This window comes from Peromyscus leucopus, chromosome 1 (assembly GCF_004664715.2).
Source record: "Peromyscus leucopus breed LL Stock chromosome 1, UCI_PerLeu_2.1, whole genome shotgun sequence".
NCBI classification, from domain to species: Eukaryota; Metazoa; Chordata; class Mammalia; order Rodentia; family Cricetidae; genus Peromyscus; species Peromyscus leucopus.
Window position 1 is genome coordinate 133,482,161 of NC_051063.1, and position 19,160 is coordinate 133,501,320.

The following is a 19,160-nucleotide window of genomic DNA, read 5'->3' on the forward strand; positions in this document are numbered from 1 at the left end:
GATCAAAACTGGAAGCGCATGGATGACTGAGCACTCTTCCAAGTCCTGTACTTCTTAAACTAAAATAACTAATTGAATATAAATACAAACCTCCCCCCCTGCTACTCACTACATGTAACTATCAATTTTTCTTCCATCCTATCTTTGATTTGCCTCTGAGATACTCCTCTAATGATAATTTTAGTTTTTGGATACAGAACTGAAACCCCAGGAAAGGGGAAAGTGTCTGTTTTATGCCCCTGTGAAATACACACATGTATGCAATAAAAAAAACACTGATGGCTCTCCTGTATATCCCTTCTCACAAATTAACAAGCCTTGTCAAATTCCTCATCTATGTTCATTCAACTTTCTAGTAATCTCTAACCTTCTTTCATATGTAAATCAGTGATTTGTATGAACAAGATTCTACTGTTCAATAGGAATGCCATTCTGCATTGCATAGAGTTTGTCATAATTAATATAGTTTGAAGTAATTTAAGTAGGTCTTCCAAATGACAAAACAGAACACAATTACAGCTATTTAATGAAATAAGTATATACTAGGGATTATATTACTCACCTTCCAAACTATAATTCATTCAAATTGTAATACTGCTGAATGTAATTTTTTCCAAAATCTCCCCATATCTTCTGGCATGTCATTCCTTTCATACTGTACATTTCTTCACTCTATCTTCCTGCTTTCCTGCTTGCCCTTTTCTTTATTCCCACCTTCTCTGCCTCTTACTTTCATTGTTCTGTATTTTAAAAATGTGGCAATAAAAATTCAAAGGCCTTAGAAAATAAACTTCTCTTCCAAAAATCAAAATATTTCATATAAAACTACAAATATAAATGATTTCATCAAGGAAATCAGAAAAGTCATTCTCTTTGTGGAGAGAGAACATAGATAAATACAGAAGGAGGGCAAAATAACAATAGGAATGTCTGAAAAGACACATTATTGACTATTTAAATAAAAACTATTATATATAATATATATATTTTATATATTTTTTTTTTATATATATATATATATATATATATATATATATATTTAAATGAGCTTTTTCATCTGAACTGGCAATGCTGTTTCCACCAAACAACCACAAAACAGGTATAAGAAGCCTCATTTGAGTTACTATTTAAGTCTGTCCAAGGGTTCCCAAAACAAACAGTCTATTTGTAATACCTGTGATTGGCCCCCAGATGTGAAAAGCAAGTCACTATTGCTAAAGATAACATACACTTCAGACACAGGCCTTGGGTCCTGGAGCTAAAATTGACCTGAATGTCTCCTCCCTGAGGACTAGCTTTTATAACAGAAAATGCCATGTAATCTTCTAAAGGAAGGAATCAATCAACAGTCATGCTCACCTATGAACTACAGCAACCAACAGAAGGCACAATAAAACTGAGAGTCTAGCAGTGACTTTAACATTAATCATGCATACTTTAGCAGTAACAAAGAGCTCTTTATTTGGACTTAATGCATTTTCAACTTGAAGAAATTGATGCCCAGTACTGGGACTACTGAGCACTAATAAATGCATTGTTCTTAGAGGACAACCTATTAAAATTTACAACTTTACTAAACAAGCATAATCCCTAACATCAACCAAAACAGTTTTCCCTATGCCTACATAATATGTATAGTTGCAACCATTATGAAGGAAACTTCACTGTGAACAAAGAGAGAACAATCAAAATGCAAATTTGTGAAACCTAGTCATATTGTATAAATCTACAAAATATTACTTCACCTTAGGTTAAGGGAACTTTATAGTAGAAATCTCAGAAAAACTGCAAGAACATAAGTAACATGGAGTTTTCTGTGAGATTATGAATTTTATGAAGTTACATTTGGGGTGTGTGTGTGTGTGTGTGTGTGTCTGTGTGTGTCTGTGTGTCTGTGTGTCTGTGTGTGTGTGTCTGTATGTGTATCCAAATATGTATGAGTGTGTGGGTGGGTGTGTCCAAATGTGTGTTGTGTTGTGTGTGTGTGTGTGTGTGTGTGTGTATAATGGTAATAACAATGAATGAATAAATAATCTATGAATTCCAATTAGAGTAAGGGGGAGTACATGAGAGTGCTTGAAAAAAGGAAATGAAAGGGAGAAATGATGTAACTATATTATGATCACAAAATAAAAAAAATTAAAAGACCATCATTAATGTCCCAATAGGATTTATGAAATTATTGATAATATTTTGTACATATGGAGCAAATGCTACACCATTAAGGAGCTTCCAGAGCTTTTATATTAAAAGGTATCATGACTGCGATAGAGGACAATGCTCTCAGTGTGACCAACAGGAAAACTATGTGAGGATCACCCAAGATTAACGGTAATAAACACCAGTGAAGAAAAGAGAAGAAAAAAAATCAGAACATGTTCCAAGAAATGAAACACACGAATGAGCTACAATTTTATGAAATAAATTTAACATTATACACAAAAATATAAATATTACATAGGAAAAAATACAGACAACCTAATAGAGTAATTTAACTTAGGATATGTTAAGTAATCCTAGAAGAAGGTAGAAATAAGTCCTATCTTTATGTGCCTGTTGAGGGATATCATTCAAAATGATGTCTGAATGCTAGGAGCTTTCCTCCTTGTTACAGGTTTATGTGAATGTCTCATTTCAGAGGAAATGACTATAAAAATAAATATTCTTCATAGGTTAGAATAAGCTAAGAGATAAGAGAATCAATGCTGTTCTAGTTTTCTCCTTTTCTTTATCCTAGAGGATCTTAACTCAGACTTAGGAAGAGACAAGGCACTGCAGGGATGTTGATATATTCTTAGGCCTGAATAAAGTAACCATGGATAGATCCTACAAACTTAGTTTAGTTGTATACAAACCAAAAATTTACTTTGGGAAGATAATTATACTACCAAAATATGTCATTGACATAACTGTCCTTCTTACTTTGTGAATATATGTATGCATTTCCATCCATGAGTTCACATTTCATGGATAAAAGAACGGAACTCCAGATATTTTTCACTCTATATTGATTAAACATGAACCAGCGAAATATGAATAATATAACACAAATTATCTAATACTTTCTTGTTAGATACTTTGATCAATAATGCATTATTACAATTATAAATTACATTATCATCAATCGTCATATTTTGGTGTTGTTTTCACAGATATATGGATAAAACTCACCCTTTATTGTGAAATGTTTGCAGCATACTCACAAGTGATGTCATTTCTATGTCTCTCAATCTTCCTCATCATGGTCCATCAAATTATCAATTCTTTGCAACTACTCTTGAGTGACCAGCTCCTTAAGAAAGTCAAATACAACCTTTAGTTGCAGACTGAGCCTCTTGGTCCACACACCCTCTTGGGTCCCTGAGTAAATATCCATCAAATAACTTAGTTACAGTATGACCACATGAAAACTCTTATGCTTCCACCAAAACCACATTGAAAGGAAAGCGTCTCAGAATGCTGTGAACACTAGGAAGGTTTTGGTATCCCACCACGTAAATACAGTTGTCTAGGTATGCTCCTTCATCCTAATTGTGCATGACTAGTTAAGTTAGATTTTCTCCTTGCTCCAAGATTTAAAGAGAAAAATACTTGCAGTGTTGTTTATTTTTGAGTACCTTTTTTTTTTTCCAGTTGATCAAACCGTCCTGACCTCATGTTCCTTCATTGTCATGGATCCTAGGAAATGGAAACAGTCGGATAATGAATAGAACAGAAGCCCTACAAGGACCACTTGATAATCTGATGATAAAATGACTCTCCTGTTAGAGAACTACTCTTAAAATGGACAGGCAGTGGGGAGTAAAATGGTCCATTAGTACAACAAGTACACTAAAAATGGATAAATATCCTCCATCACCTTTCATAATGAGTTATTTTTTGAGTATTTAAATGATTAAAAAACAAGAGCAAGCTTAATATTAATGAATACTTCTTTCCTTTAGTTGCATTTGGAGTACTTTTTGGCAACATGAAATCTAGTTAGTAGGGGTGAAGTATCTACTTGGTCACAAAATCAAATTCTGAATGTTTGATGCAGATTAAAAAAAGAGAAAAGGAGTTCTAAGTGGGTGTGTTATGTTCCTGAGCATAAAAATCATTGAGCTTAGCCGGGCGGTGGTGGCGCACGCCTTTAATCCCAGCACTCGTGAGGCAGAGCCAGGCGTATCACTGTGAGTTCGAGGCCAGCCAGGGCTACCAAGTGAGCTCCAGGAAAGGCGCAAAACTACGCAGAGAAACCCTGTCTTGAAAAACAAACAAAAAAAAAATCATTGAGCTGGATTTGGTAGGTGGGTAACCATGTACACTACACTAGCCTTCACTTTCAACATATCTAATTAGCATCTCAAGTATAAGGTTATTTATGTACATCTGAAAGAACATTTTATTAAATAAAATCTACTTTAAACAATATTGTGGTGTTCATTTAGTTTCTTATAATATCAAGGTGGGAGAGAGAGATTCACAGATATTTAGTTTCTTATTTCTGATTTCCATTCAAACATGGTTACGTTAATACAAACAACCATTGCTGACAATCCTAGGAATCTACAGAGTAAACTCCATAATTGCCAATAGTTTTATCAATTTTCCTTAACATTTTCCTCATTTTATTCATAACCAGGATATTAGATTGTACTGAATGCCAGATATGTAAATTTTTTCCACAAAAAGCAAGGGCCTTGACAGCTCAAGCCCACGCCTCTATTGGGCATCATCCCACAAATGAAAACTTGTGACATGGTCAAGGCTGAGGAGAGTAACAAAGTTTCAGCTAGTTTGCACCTGCTTCCAAACTCATATTGTTGTTCTGTTTCACTTCTGGAATACTCAGGAAAATTACTCTTGTGAATACTGGCAATTATTTTTAAAAAATTGCGCTACTATGTAACATTCAAAATCATTTCTTTGGATGTATTTGATAATAAAAATGTTAAAACTATAAAACGGAAGAAAATTATAAATCCACATGCCTAATGGCAATAACCTGGATAGAATATTTGTTAACAATCAAAATAAAAACCTCCATCATGCATAAAAATATGATGTATTGTGTATGGAAGTAGCACATGTGCAGATCCTTAAAGGACAATACTTCTAAATGTTGAATATTAACCAAGAATATTCAATCTTGCCATCTCCATTTCACATTTTCCTGGAAGGTTTCCTCAAGCAGTGAGAGGGGAAATAAATACTACACATTTCTGGTTCTCAAATATCTGGTACTTAAGGCAAGCATGCTTTTTACAATTTTTGTGAAAGGACATAACCCAGTGTAAAGTAATACACCCTGTAATCAAAAAAATGTACATAGGTCTAATAACTTCAGCAGAAGTTATTATATTTTAGAATATAAAAAATATAAAATTCAATCTAATTATATACATGAGCAATCAATAATCTGAAATGAAATATTGTGGCCAGTGGTTTTATAATACCATAAGCTCAGGGAAGTGGGCTCCTCCAGTGTCAGCTCTCAGGATGGAGAGAGGAAGCATTGGCTTCTGTGCCTGAGTTGCAATCACACCAAGCAGCACAGTCAGACACTGTATCAAAAATAAATGAAATGAATTAAAGAAAAACATGGGAATAAGGAATGTGAATATTCTTAAAGTAGAAACATGTTTTTAAGACTATTAATAACATGCATTTACATTTTTTAAACATTGAAATTCATTGAATTTTAAAGCCAATAATTCACTCTGATACCTCAGTTTCCCAGTATAATGTCTTCTATGGATTAAAAAGTCTAAAAAAAGTAATAACATATAAAACAGCAACCAAAACACAATAATAGATAAAATATAAATTAAAAATCAAAATCCACAACAGGTCCTGACATAACTAAGTAAAAGACATAACTCAATCAAGAAAATCAAGTATTTTTAAACATCACATAGGGTAAGTTCACTTATAAGAAAGTATAAAATATTCAACCAGTCTAAATTTAAAAGATGAATATGAGAAATACAAAGTAATACTCTGAATAGTCATTTCTGCAAAGCAGCTCTATGAGGATTCAAGAAGCCAATTTAAAAAGTAAAGAATTAGAAACACTAAGGATAGCCAAAAAAGACAAGGAATCATTATTTTATATTCACTCCAAATTATCTAATATGTAGAAATACGTGCATGGATTACAGGGAAATATACACACTTTGGAAGAAAATCTGATAACCAGGGGCCATGACTACCTAAGGAGAACATCAGAGCTAGTTCAGGAGAAAATGCCTTTAAAATTATTGGTAAGGGAGTCCAGAAGAATACTAGAAATATAGTCTATTAGTACTGCCCTTGGTTGCTTCCATGAAGTGGAAGTTAAGTCCCTATTGTGAAAACACTCTATTTTTTATATGCAACTATAAATGTTTGAATAGGAACTCCATAAAACCCTGGTACTGGAGGATTAGCTTTAAGGGACCAGGAAAGTGTTAGGAAAATGTTAAGGAAAAAAGTATTAAATTGTCCAATTTAGTTGTGACACCTTTGAATGACAATGACCAGCATGGCTAGATTTTACTAAAGGTGCACCACTGGCTTATATATCGTATCAGTTAATAATATCTATCAAGAAGAAGAAAAAACCCAAAAAATTCAGGTTATTATACAACTGGAATTTCATGATTTTAAATGGAGGAAATACCTAGCGAACTAAAAGATAAATATTTTCTCTGCAGTTAGAAAGGAAAAGATACAAGAGAATGCCACTTCACAGAACATTTACTGGACATTGTCCTCAGGGAAATTACTGTATAAAATGAGCAACAGGAGTTTCTATGGCAAAAAAAACATAAACATTGTCTAGTTGGAACATCATGCGATTTCTATGAAAATTGTAAGACATATACAAAATATATGGATATAAAAATAAGGCCATAAACAAACTAGTGAGTGAAAATATAAAAATGTAATTGAATTTTATATGCAAGAAATAAGTAATTGTAAAGGAAATAGAAAAAACACCAAGATTTACAATACCACCAGCTAGATGTGATGATCACGTCTTCAGTGAAACCTTCTCAGAATTTGTGGAGATGCACTTCCTTGGAGCCTGAGTCTGAGATTAACATAAACAGGTTTGTGAGACACTACATCAGGATCATAAAATAAAAAGGGAAATGTTTAGGAATAAACGGTGAGAAACTTAAAAACATGTACACTTAAACAGAAAATAGTCAAATGATTAGTAAGATTTACATGATGTTTAGAAAGTCCCAAATTCCCAGTCAAGTAATTTTACTGTTATTATGATTGCAGTAATGACAAGCACTGTAGAGATTAGGTACAGAGGGCATACAGATCTCCATATGTGTCATTCTTTTCACTAAATGATCAAAATTGTTCTAAATTTGTTCAGAACCATAAGATATCCAGTAATGGTGAAACCATTCTGAAAATAAGAACAACATAAGAGCATTCCACTCGCGCTTCCTATTTTCAAATCTTACTAAAATAAGACACGACACACAAACATGTACATACACACATATGAATAATAAAATTTTGAGATAAATTAATGGTTCAAAAATATCATTTACTAATAACCATTTAACTCATCTTATAAATTACTTTATAAACTTATCCTAGGTAAAGAGTTTCTCAGACGTTCAGTCATATTTGGATAACAGAATAAAATTGGATTTTCACTTACATAATACATTTAGTTGACTTCATTACTGCAGTATTATGCTTTGTTTCCATATTTTTACTTAGGAACTCTGCCTCAACACAAATCTTGACAACTTTCTGTCAACTACACAAGATAGACCTCTCCCTCTGCTTATACATTCTCTCATATCTTCCAAGATGCAATACCACTTTAAAAAGACTCTTTACATGCTGGTCCATGTCATTTAAAAATGCAAAGGACTTTCAATCTTTTAAAGATATTGCTGAACATAAGGCTCAGCAAAGCCACTAAATGCCCAAGACCATCTTAAAGCCCTTCTGTGAACACAGTACTATTGCCTGAATCATCTGGACATCACACATAGCTTTCCTCATACTTAGTTCCCTCAGAAGTGCTTGCTCCACTTCTACTGTCCATTAACTTCTGATCTCCCTAGAGAATCCACTGTTCATGGACAAGTATCCCTAATGGCTCACATAGACCACTCCATCAGAGAACAATATGCTGTATACTACAACACTTTATGCATATTGTATCTCAAGGGGGAATAAATAGTTACATTTCTCAGTTTCTAGGCTTCCACAACCCTAAGACTGATCTTATGTGTCCCCTTGAGGCACAGCTATACAAGTCAGTCTGTGAAAAAGTCTCAATTTCTTGCTTAAAGCTTAGTAGCAACACCAGAATTTTCTATGTGGAATTATCTCAGGTTACCATGCCTCACATATGTGATCCTCAATAATACCGATGCCTAAATGCTGTCTCACAGATTTTCCAATGTATCACAGGCAGCACTCATGTGGTAACTTTTTGTTTTTATAGATCACGTGACTCCCATTTACTCCAGGATTCTTCACAGGGGTTCCAGTTTTGGGGATCACTGGCAATGTTCTATATTATTCTTATAATCTGTGCCCTCTTTCCATCATCTCACACAAACAACAAAAAATCCAGCAACACTATTGCTCCTCCTTTATCCAATTTGCTCCCACTGTCAGATGTCAATACAGAATCCCATTCTTATATCCATTTCTTACTGCAGTCCACAGCTTACACCTGCAGTCTCACCCTTGACAACTCACACTGGGACATATCCCTCATTACCAGTAGGAGTATCTATGTTGCCTCTGCATCTGTCCACTGAGACTTATGCCTCAGTTGCGCCAGCCCCAGAGCTAACTCCATGCATCCACCCAACCACAATTACTTAAACAGCATATAAAAGATAAAAAGACACTATACTGTAATTTCTTCCATACATACCCCCTGACAACATAGCTTCCCATTATCGACGTGCCATTTCATACTTCTACTATCAGTGGCTGGACAACTATTCAAAACACTGTACAGTAAAACAATCATGTAAATATTTCCTATGCAATGTATGTTCCCTCATGCAATTCTGCTTCAATTATTTGTTGCTGTTGAACTAGCCTTCCATACACTGGGAAGATGTGTTTCTCTCTTTGTTAATTAAAAAAAATGATTGGTCAATGGCTAGGCAGGATGTTCAGGTCAGAAAGAATGCTGGGGAAAAGAAGGGTGGTGTCAGAGAAACATCGTAAGATGCAGAATGAGTAGGATATGAAGTATGTATATGACATAAACAGGTATCATGGTAGCACATAGATTAATAGAAATGGGTTAATTTAAGTTATAAGAGCTAGCTACAAACAAGCCTACCTATCAACTGAGGATTTATAATTAATATTAAGTCTCTGAGTGGTTATTTGGGAAGTGGCTGGTGGGACAGAAAGGTCTTTCTACAATTTGTCTTATTCTCCATATGAAGAATAACATCTTTGATTTCCAAAATTAAACTGAAGTTTTGTTTTGCACTCCCAACTAACATAATTGGGACAAACACTCCTTCATTTGGAGAGAAATGTAAACTATTCCTACAACTCCTGCTCAATATGTTCAAAAGAGCAAACCTATTTACAATTCCATAAAGATAAGCCCTTGGAAACCAATAAGGTTATTGTTCTTACACCACATAGAATACATGATTATTAATGCAGTGTGTATACTCTCAACCACATAGATTACATGATAATTATTGCAGTGCGTATACTCACGAATGTTGCAGCAGAATGTCTTTTTCTAGCAGGAATGACTGTTTTCCTATAATGGTGTAGATGGAGCCTCAGTCACTAGTTTTCCCTGCCCTATATACTCTAGTCCCTCTGTGAGTCCCTGTATACTTTGGGCAGAGTTGTATAAAATAGGTGGGAGGAATAGGCTGTGTGATAAGATTATGTCTTCTGTCTCCTGACACTGTCCAGTTGGGCTATATCATAGGAAAACAGTAAACAAGCCAAGATAAGATGATCTTTCAAAACTGTCAGAGCTAAACTCCCCATGCTGTGAGTTGTATGGCTCAAAAGATAGTTCTGTTCAACATAGTCATTTAAAAAGTCCAAGGGAATTATTTAGAATTATCAGCTCATTACAAGACAGTGGGATGGTCCTTCTGGAAAAGGTTTGCATTAGGTGACAATCACATTTAGGTTATGGTACCATAATTAGCAGCTTCTAGGTCTTTCCCAGAGAAAATTGCTGGCTATGTGAACTTCACATTTGTGTCTTGACACTGAGTGTAGGGCCAGCTAACAAAACTGGTTCTTTAAAACTCTGACTGCAAGGTTCGGAGATGAGCTGAGGCCTCCATTTAATCCATAGCTTTTTGCTTATTGCTCCACACATTTTCAACATCAATTTCCTACATTTCTACTTTCCCTATTATGTTTCACTACACAATCATGAAGCTAAGGAATCAAGGTTTTAACAAATAGAACTTGCATAAAAATTAGGTGGATTTTCATCGAGAGGCCTAAAACCTTCAGGTCAATGAGTTATTAAATGGAAGAAAAGTATGCCTAGACTCAAAGATAATCAGGATAGAAAGATCTATGGCTTGATATGCAGGTATTTACAAGCACAGTCTGCCACTAAAATAATAATAATTTTTCACTTCTGGTGACATGTGAGCTGTATAGACCAAGCTAGAAGTAGGCTGAGAGGGTGGTGGCTAAGGTGGAAAAGTAGTGTCATGAATAGTACATCAGTGAACCTAGACATGACACATCCCTCTTATTATAGAAATCAAGAACCTAGAAGAAGAATCACCACAGGATATAAGAATACAGCAGTCTGACTTATGAGTCCTAGTGATTGACAATTTCTGGTTCTCCAGACTCTGCAGGAGAGTGGTGGAACTTCAACCTCATTAGCCCCTGTGTTGCTTCTAGGGGCTGTTCTGAATGTTTCCTTTATACCACCAGTACAGGTTCCATTTTGACTTAAGCCCAGGTACCTGTGTTGTTCCTACATATAAAGCCTTTGGTTTAAAATTTATCCTAATGTGAAAGAACATAATCTAGGAGACCATTTGTTGAAGAGGTACTTAGAGTGAAGAAGGAATACTTGTGAAAGAGATAACTGCAAGGTTATGACTGCCATTTGCCACATACAAGAAAACAGACCCTGATCTTGCTATATCATTTTTCTTTATTGAGATCATATATCTTACTCATTTTAGAGCCCACAGACAGGTGAAGGTACATGTTATCAACTATATGCAAGACTGCAGCAATAAAGCTCTGAGGCATTAACATGGCTTTACTTGAGATGTATAAAGACAGACCCCCACATAGGTTTTGCCCTTATCTGAGAAGTGAGGAATGTGGTCCAGGCCAATTATTAATTTTCTTCAAAGCTCTAGGAGAAAAGAGTTAGTTTTCTAACTGAATATATGAATATTTTGGAGATGTACTATAGTTATGAATATTAGAGTGTTAACCCCACCTCTCTGGGTACACATGTAACTCAATGTATATGCAAAGTACAGGGAAGACTCTTAATTGATGACTAAATATTTCTCTAGGGGACATGCTGTATAATATGTCCTTCCCTTTTCTTTTCTGATTAGCACACACATCTGTTGTGTGATATTTTATTTGTGTTCTGACAAATAAAGCTTGCTTGCCTGGAGACCAGAGGGCAAAGCTAACCACTAGTTAACAATAGAAGACAAGAAGTGGTGACACACACTTTTAATTCCAGCACCTGGGAAGAGGAAGCTGGAAATCAGGAGTTCTGGGTCACCCTGGGCTATATGAGATTGAACCAGTCTAAAAGAGAAACAAAGCCCAACTCTGGTGGCTCACACCTTTGATCCCAGCACTTGGATCTCATTCCTTTGATCCTAGCACTTGGGAGGCTCATGCCTTTAATCCCAGCACAATCAAGTGGAAACAGGAATATAAGACAGGTGGAGACAGGATCTTGGGCCCATTCAGTCTAAGGATACCTAGAGACAGGATACCCTGCCCCCCCTATTTGGTCTGAGATTTCGTAGAGTTACAAGGTCTCTAGTGGTTAGTTGCTCTGCTTCTCTGGTCTCCAGGTAAGCTTCATTTGTCAGAACACAAACAAAATCTCATACAACACATATCCTCAGCATAATCTGTAATAATTTCCCTGTTACAGCCCTAGTCTTTCTGTGATCCACAATTAGAGACTCAACTCCATCTCTTTTGCAATGGCAATAAACAGTATGGTGTAATTATGGTATATGGCACATATTCTAGTATATTTAGGACAATTAGATGGGGTGGAAACTATAATCAAGATATATTATATGAGAAAGGAATCTATTATTTATTTTTAAAAAGGAGAAAGAAAGAGAGAGACCAGAACAACTATGGTAAAAACCTTTTCTTTGTTCAGACAATGGATGCTGGGCATCTGGGGCTGAAGAGTGAGTTGTGATTAAGAAGAAATTAGAATGATTGAGGCTAAGTATTCTAGTGGGAATTTTCTGAGATTTAGCATACAGGAGATATATTCCAGAAGTAGTCAAGGTTATACCTCATGCTGGCAGCCAAACTTGGTAATATGTGTCACTCAGATGATGTGTTTAAGGACATTAAGGAGTCCAGAAGAGTAGATGAAATTGGCACTCTGTGACAGAGTTGACAGCCCTGTCACTGGTATAACATGTTCCATGTGTATCCTGGTTAGATTATCATCAATTTGACACAGGCTAGTGTCCTTGGACATATGGGAGCAACAATTGAAAAAAAAGTCTCTCTAAGATCTGGCTGTCTGTAAGGGTTGTAGGGTATTTTCTTAATTAAAATACAGAGTTGGAGCTAAAGAATGGAACCATGTCATATCTATGATGTTCTGTTAGGATAGATTCAAATAACCATAGATATTTGTGTAGTGTAATCACAATCCATGAGATAATTATATTGAACATGTTTTGAAAACTGATCAATTGTGTGAATCATTTGTTAATACTTCACTCTTATCTAATGGTGAAAAATAACTCCTCAAGAGCATAACATAAAGATATATTGACATCATTTTCTCATGTTTAAACACAGTCTTATAGACATAAATGGTTTTGTAAAACCATTAATGTGACTGAGGAGTTGAAATGAAGCAGAAACAGTAAATCAATATGTGTGTCTAGACTTCCATTTAAATCAGACCATGTGAGAGACTCCTTCCCTCATATGTATGGTTTCCCCACAATGGCATCTGCTGTGTGGATCTGATGCATGGATGGTGCAACATTTCTTAAGAAAGTCTCACAATCTTCTATAAAATTTGTATTTACATCTACTGCAGCTTCAAACACGTTTTGTTGCTGAAGCAGTCTCTAGAAGATGGTGAGTGGGAAGTGGTTATTATATTGTATTTTAGTTTATTTTCATACATGAGTGAAAACAGGAGGTTACTCTGAATAAATACTGTCAGATCAACATAACATCATTCACACCAGACATATGCAAATCCGCATGCTATTATTAATAGAAATAACTGTTTTTGCCTGTGAGATACCATTTCTTAGGAAACATCATGGAGAATCAGCTAGAGCATCCTGTGCCTTTCTTGAAGAAAAATGATTACATAAAATTTCAAAAATTTTACCAAATTAATTCACCTATATTTAGTGACAGGAGTTATTATTGAAAAATAAAAGTAACTATTGTACATAATGGATGCTTACAAATTCATGCTATATATTCATATGAATTTATATTATCATGAACTATGAAGTGTACTCACCCTTCAGGTTTTTAGTTCACTGTCATTCCCACGGCCATCAATATGATCCAATTAGATATCAACAGGAAGGAAATCTTCCTCCTTACCAGATTCTATGGGAAAGAGAGATACAATAGTTAAGTGTCACACCTGCGTCTCTTTTAACTCATGGTCCATAAAGATATGCAAATGAATAAACACAGTAACAGCAAACTCAGAGTTCCATGTTGCTTACTACAAACACATCAAATAAGGTGGGCTTTGAGAACTTTTCTAGATTTCAATAGATAATTAGTCCCTCAGTGCTTATGTTTTATCTCAACTCTACTATCATGTTCTCTTTATCACTCCTTGCTGAAAATGTTGAATGCCCTTGGATTGGTAGTCACCTCATGCATACAACATGGGAAGCACTAACTGAAACCATTGTTTTGAAAGATAAATAAATAAATTATAATAGAAGATTTTAAGTTGCAATTGAGATGGTAGAATGATGGTGGATATGATAAAGCTCTATTAGACATACACATGAAAATTTCAAAGAATCATTCAAATAAAATTAAAATGATAGTAAATCCCACATGATCTTTTGATTGATTACACTTTTAATCTGTGATATAATGAGAGCAAACTATGATCTCCACAGTGCATCTGTAGAAGCTGATGGGCTTTTAAGTAAGCACATATTTAATACCCAGGCATAATTACATTCATACAGTCCTATGGATACTTTTTAATCTCTGATAATGAAAATTACATGCTTATTAGTGTAACCAGATAGTTCCTTTGACTTCCCATTTTAGAGAAACAATTATGAGAGCTTAGCAATATAATGCTCTAAGATAAAAAAATATTAATGTAAGTTTATATTTAAATTTAAGCTTAAAACTGTTTCAGTTAAAAAGTCATCTGATAGCTGAACCATTAAAATAGAATATTACTGTAACCATTATTTGAATAATATAGTAAATTCTGAAAACTTACCATGTATCAGTATTCACTTGGATATCAGGTTAACTTTGTTATAAAAGAACAATGCAACAAACTTAACTGTATTTTTTAGGTCTCTGTCTCCTCCATCTTCCTAAAAGTAGCTCAATCAGACTCCCAGCTCCTAGGTAAGCTCCTAGTGTAAAGCTCCCAATGGAAAGTCAGATCATCATTTGAGTTGGTAAAGGGAGCCTCACAGAATCCCTGGAAACCTACTAGCTTCCTCCAAACCCATTTTGAAAGAGAAGAGTAGCTTTTCAAAGAAAATGCTGTGCATGTAAAAAAAAAAAAAAAAGAAGTAACCTCAGCACTCCCTCCTCTTTTGTACCTATTTATCTATTATCTGCTATATAAGTATCTCTATCTAATCACAACTTCAGCTTTTCCAGCTGGTGTTATCAATCCATCATTCCATTAACTTTGAGGCATGTGAATTTCTTCCTCTGATACATCTAAGTGATGAAGTATATTCACCATTATTTGTGCTTTGTTGAGTTCTTTCTAAAAATGTGTCACTTGACCATTATCATGACCCTGAATTCTTATCCTCTTAAAATATTCCATAAGACAGGAAACTTTCAGGAAATAAAATTTACATAAGATGATGGTTCTCCACCTTTGGTTCTCAGCCACTATTGGGGGACAAACCACTATTTCCTGGGGTTGCCTTAAACCATCAGAAAACACAGATATTGACATTATAATGTACTGCAGCAGCAAAATTATAGTTATGAAGTAGCAACATAAATGATTTTTATGATTGTGAGTCACCACAACATAAAGAACTGTATCATAGGGTTGCCACATTAGGAAGGTTGAGAACAACTGACATAGGGCATATAATAACAACTGGAATATTTGTTCTAAATATGATGGAAGATGATCCATGATTACACACAGTAACTCAAAGTAATTTAAGCACATTAACTTACATGACTTACATCACTGAAGTGACCGGTGGAAACAGGTACTGATAAGAACAGGCTGGATAGTAAATGAAGATTACACGTCTATAACAATCAGCCCTGAAAGTAACAACACATGTTACATCATATGCACTGAATAGCGTACAGGTAAGAATACATATGTAGGTATATGTATGCAATATCAGCTAGTGAAAAAGTTGGCCATGAATTTGAAGGAGAGTGTGAATTGGTATTTGGAAGGTGTGGATGAAAACCAAAGGGAAAAAAAAGTGAAGTCATGGTGAAGTGAAGTGAAGGCAAAAATAAATTTATTAAATCAACATAATCTCTACAATTTAAAGCATTTGTTCTTATACCCAAGGATAAGTTAAGTCTTCTCCCCTCACCAAGAAACTTCACTTTCATGGAGACCATTAAAAAAAGTACCAATCAAAATACAGAGCTGTGGAGCACAGTACCCAATGCTTTGTAATACCCATTGAGGGCAGCCTGTTTGCAGATACATGTGCGGATATATATGGGATCATGGGTAACTTTTGAGAGCAAAAGTCCCTTGATAAAACAGACCCTTCTTTCTCTATAGTCCATAAAACGCCAGTAGCTACTGAAATATGGGTGAGACTTCAGGAAGTCCTCCACCAGCTATGCTGAGATTTTCACTAGTTTGACCAGTACAAGCAAGTCTTATACATGCAGTCTTAACTGCTAGGAACTCGTGTGTGCAATTCTGCTATCATGTTCACCAAATACTATTTTTATTCAAATGTCCACTACCTCCGGGTCCTTTGAAATAGCTATTCTCACTAAAATTCACTAACTAATCCTACATTGCTGGCCAGCAAGACTCACATATCTACCAATGCCCATCATATTCTGTAATTGCACATACACACTATAATCCTTGAAGTTTTACTCCTATATTCTAGAAATAAACTGGGGTACTCATAATTAAAAAGGTAAGTGTGTTTCTGCCAGAGCCAACTTTCCACCACCATGCTATGTTACAATGAACACTGCAGGTAATAGTGCTGCATAACTTCAGGGTAAAATTCATGATTTTCTTAATCTTCCTTAAGCATCATCATTGCCTAATATTAGCCATTACTGGCATATCAGAGGCCTGGCAGTTCAAATCCATATGTGAATTGTTTGTGTTACTTCTGGTCATTAAAGTAGACATATACCATGATCAAGGAAAAATTGTCAAACAGTGTAAACCTGGCCAGCTATCCACAGACACTAGGATAATGGACCTTGGAAAAGAACTTACAGCTGTAAATCTTTTGAGCCAGTAAAATTTTATCTGCATTTAAAATACTTATCCTTTTACCCACAGATTAGTATAGCACTCACTCTCAGCAAAGTAGCTTCATTTTCCAGTAGGAAGATAAAATTACAATAATCTCTGGTCAAAATGCAACTGACTATGGTATGCCCAAAACCAACTGATGAATAAAAGAAAAGAAAAAGTCACTCAACACACAATACTCAGAGAGTATTGTGGAAGAGGTGTCAAAGACTATATGATCAACAGGAACAGTATGTCTGCTGTGAGAAAGTGCCTTCTATATATGATAGTGAAGCTGCATCAATTAAGTCCCCAAATAAGAACACATAAAGATTAATAATACAATGGCACTTTTACTGAAATACCAAAGTGGAGGGGGGAAACTCACAAGCTCCAACTGCTAGCTGAAGATTTACCTGTAATAACAGATGCTAAATTATGAAGAATTAGACTTCTCCAGGAATGAGCCTTGGATGGGCCAGATAAGGCAAAGAGATTAACACAAGCACACACCCTCTATATAAAAACACACAACTGCTGATGGATTCAGCAGTTTTCATTAATTACACATAATTATGTGTATGCAAACTACAAAAATTAATAAAAATATGCCATATGGGAGTCTTTCTGCAATTCTAGGAATTTTAGTGTTGAATTGTCTTTGATTATCATTGCCTCAGACACCTAAACTTATTGCTACATGAATTCAATGGGTTCCACCTTTGGGGGTGGCAGATGATGCTCTGTATTACTGGTCTATTCTGGCTCTCTTACACTTTTGATCTCCATACCTATACAGAATACTAACTGAAATTTGCATTTATTTTATTTTATCCAGTATGCCTACAGTATTGGAAGTCAATACCAAATTGATAGCTAAACAATGTTTTTTCTTATGGTTCTTACCTTGCACCAGAAATATCCCTCAGAGCTGAAACTCATGATGAGACACATTTCTCATTACCACAAAAGGAGCCATGTTCTCAGTGCAGCTGCTTGCTGATTATTCTGTTTCTGACATGGCATTCCCATGAAGAAATAAGTTGTACACATATCAAACATATCTGCTTCTGAACACCACAGAGAAAAACACTGCTCTCCTAGGATTTCGAAAACTCACATCCATTGTCCAGGTGACCTCATCTTAGTGATATATCTCACCACACTCTGTATTGCCCATGCCTCTCCCATGGACCCCTGATTCTCTTATAAAGACAAACAACCAGGTAAAATTTCTTCTGTAATCTTCACTGATTGGTGCAAATTTTCTTCAATTACCCATATCAAGAACAAAAGCATTGCTCTTCCGAAACAAACTACAGTTTTGTTGTATTCATCTACAGTTTTCTTGTAATCCCAACCAAAGTTTTCACCAGATTGCCCTTTCACTGCAGGGACTATAGCTTTTATAGACCTGCACAGATAGGGCCCCTACCTTCATGATCTCTGATCTATATACTCTAGCCTGTCCACAAAACCATTTCACTTTTTTTAGACTTGCATGAAACAAGTTATGGCAAGTTAGTTATATGCCCTAGATAATATATTTTTCCAAGACAGTTATTTGGAGACATTGAGAGGGGGAAGTAGAATTATGAGGAAATTATCAGCCACACTTTACAGGTTGGCTGGTCCTTAATCAATAGAATAAAGTGTTTTTATATGACAATGGATCAGTCCAGTGACCAAAAAGTAAAAAATATCTTACTATTTAAAACTTAAAGAAGGATTATTAGAACTACGTTAGTAATACTCCTAATAGACATTCCTGCAAAGCAGTTTTATGAGGATTCAAAAAGAAAACCTGAAGAAAAATAGAAACACAAAGGATGGTAAAAAATGATAAGGAAATCATTTTATAATGATTTTATATTTTATATTTATGCCCAAATTAGGTATGTGGGATATACATATATGTGCATGTATTTAATTGAAATTGGGTACATAATACACCAATCAGGGGAAAATATATATATTTCTTTTTTATATTATATTAAATATTATATATATATATATAAATAAATAATAATCTAAAAAACCTCTAGAGATACTCAAGAGAAAACTCCTTCTGAGTTGTTGGTAAGGGGAGTCCAAGATAATACTACAAGAGTATACTCTATTACTGCTATGCTTGGTGCTTCCAAGAAATGTCTGGTAAATTCCTATTGTAAAAACAACTGCATTTGCATCTGGATCAATGAGAAGTTTAACTTGAACTACATAAATGCCTGATCCCTGGGGACTAGGTTTCAGAGAAAAGTAATAC

At 35.0% G+C, this 19,160-nt stretch overlaps 2 long non-coding RNA genes across 29 annotated transcripts in view; both read right to left on the reverse strand.

The window, feature by feature from the left end:
- Positions 1–9,891, reverse strand: part of LOC114684177 — a 78,937-nt gene extending 69,046 nt beyond the window's left edge. For 12 of the 20 annotated variants that reach the window (XR_003733253.1, XR_003733257.1, XR_003733248.1 and 9 more), the window contains exons 1-4: positions 6,979–9,891; positions 5,439–5,546; positions 3,618–3,678; positions 3,204–3,292 (exon numbers count right to left, since the gene is read on the reverse strand). This is a non-coding gene — a long non-coding RNA (uncharacterized LOC114684177). Of the gene's footprint in view, positions 1–3,171; positions 3,293–3,617; positions 3,679–5,438; positions 5,547–6,978 lie in introns of all 20 variants that reach the window. The other 8 variants (XR_003733252.1, XR_003733243.1, XR_005089849.1 and 5 more) reach the window with 7 other exon arrangements.
- A 1,374-nt stretch (positions 9,892–11,265) lies between these two features.
- Positions 11,266–19,160, reverse strand: part of LOC114684178 — a 34,541-nt gene continuing 26,646 nt past the window's right edge. For 8 of the 9 annotated variants that reach the window (XR_003733262.1, XR_005089851.1, XR_003733260.1 and 5 more), the window contains 3 exons: positions 15,613–15,705; positions 13,712–13,803; positions 11,266–11,350 (listed from right to left, as the gene is read on the reverse strand). This is a non-coding gene — a long non-coding RNA (uncharacterized LOC114684178). The remainder of the gene's footprint in view (positions 11,351–13,711; positions 13,804–15,612; positions 15,706–19,160) is intronic. The other variant, XR_003733265.2, reaches the window with a different exon arrangement.